Here is a 1,863-nt window from a genome sequence, read left to right on the forward strand (position 1 = left end):
CGAGGGGGCGCGAGGCGGGGCGGCCGCGGGGGAGCTCGCAGCTCGCGGTGGAGGTTACTTGCAACCTCTGGAAGCAAATCACATTTTAGAGGCGGTTACGGTGTTTCGGTAGGCTGAGGTGTAGTGAGAGATGAACCTGCAAAGCCGCGGCCGGTCCGAGTCGGCCCGAGCGCGTTTTCGCTGTTCCTCACGCTCTGCCGCGCAGGAGAGCCACGGCCGCCGAGCTCGTGCCCGTGAAGTCACGCACCGAGACATCTTATTCTGTGACAAGAGTTCTCCCAGTTGCCGTTTATGTGATATCATTTAATAGTGTGAACTGCAGGGAAAGGCTAAAGCAGGGTAGGGATTGACGAGAGTTTCCTCTGCTACTGCCTGTTCTTCACCGATATCGTTGGGTAATCGCGGTGCGTTGCTGTAAGCCAATTATGTTAGTAAAAAAATAAAAAAGTAAATGGGATAGTAGCAAGATATTTCAAAGCTTTTTTTTATTTTTTTTTTCAGTCAAACCAATGATATCTGTGACTTCACGCTAAATTAAGCATCCTACCCTGGAGAAATACACTGACTTTATAATTCTGTTTTAGGATATTCTGGGGGCAGTTGCAGCCACTTAAACTTGCGTCAATCCTTAAACATTGTGAGCTTCAGCTGTTATCTAAGGTTTCACTTCTGTTCCTTTATTTCCTTTTTTTTAAATCGAATTTATTCTCTTCTTCCTCTGTCTGCAGCTCCTTGTGACTTTGTTTTTGATTTTAAAGCTTAACTAAGATAGCCATGGAAATAATATATAACAGAATATTTATTCTGTTTCTTACTGTATGATTATCCTCCCTGCCTGATCTGTCTGTATCTGAGCTCTTCRTAACTTCCTTGGTGTTTATGGCTGTGTCTAGCACTGTGGGCCTTATCTTAATTGCTTTTTAGATACTGTCGTGAATAACACAAATAAACAATACAAGTAAGGGTTGGAGTTTGTCATTTCTTGTTTATGGATATGATTGCTTTTTTACTCTTTAGCTTTGTACTTTTCACTGAGCTCTCTCTTACTATGGAGCAAATTTAGTCACCTGACATTTCCCCCCTCCCTTTCAAATAAATGTCTTTAATTAGTAAATTCATTAATAAAATCCTATAAACAAAACAACCCCTACTCCCAACTTGAGTAGATAAAGATAATACCCTTTTTATTTTTTTTATTAAAAGGATGCTGAGTAGGTAACTTTCCTGAAAAGACTGATATTACAGGCTAGCATTACTCATAATACRGTTGAAAAAGAAACCTTTGTAATCTTAGGAATATTATTTTTGTCTTCTGGTGAGATCCGATATCTGTCTAGCCACTTTTATAATGATTGGAAATTTGTAGGTACTTAGGTACTCACACTTGAAAGTAAAGAGATTTGAATTCTTAATAGCTTTTCATTTTTAAGCTATCCTGAGTTCTCATGCTGTTGAAAAGAGTTCCATTGACTTTGTGATCAGAAAGAGTTTGATTGTTGTGKTTTTTTTTTCCTAAATGTGGTTAAATATTTTTACTGGCTTCCAACATGTTGTTTTTTTTTAAGTATTTTCTAATTTTAAATTTCTCAGTCACTCACCCCTTGAGCCTAAGCCCATGACATTGTTGGTCTTCTGCGTATCTAAAAATCTATTCTGGATTACAACATTTAGGTGCTCAGAATGAGAGTTCTGCAGGTGTAGATGTAAAGGAATTCTGTTAGGTGTTCTTCAGTGCTCCTTCTTAAATTTAGAACTCAGTTCTTCCCTGCAGTGTATTCATGTCGCTAACCTTGTATGTCTGTGTGCAGCAGAAAACAATATTTACTCTTTAGTCTCAATTTGTTGTTTTTTTTTTTTTTTTTT

At 38.5% G+C, this 1,863-nt stretch overlaps 1 protein-coding gene across 5 annotated transcripts in view; it reads left to right on the top strand.

The window, feature by feature from the left end:
- Positions 1-8: 8 nt before the first annotated feature.
- The window catches only part of LINS1 (lines homolog 1), an 11,057-nt gene continuing 9,202 nt past the window's right edge, over positions 9-1,863 (top strand). Inside the window, exons 1-2 of one of the 5 annotated variants that reach the window (XM_085308600.1) lie at positions 9-414; positions 502-660. The gene's annotated coding sequence lies outside the window, so the exon portion shown is untranslated. Of the gene's footprint in view, positions 661-1,863 lie in introns of all 5 variants that reach the window. The other 4 variants (XM_085308599.1, XM_085308602.1, XM_085308601.1 and 1 more) reach the window with 4 other exon arrangements.

This window comes from Rhea americana, unplaced genomic scaffold (genome assembly GCF_003343005.1).
Source record: "Rhea americana isolate MKP2758 unplaced genomic scaffold, rheAme1 scaffold_28, whole genome shotgun sequence".
NCBI lineage: Eukaryota > Metazoa > Chordata > Aves > Rheiformes > Rheidae > Rhea > Rhea americana.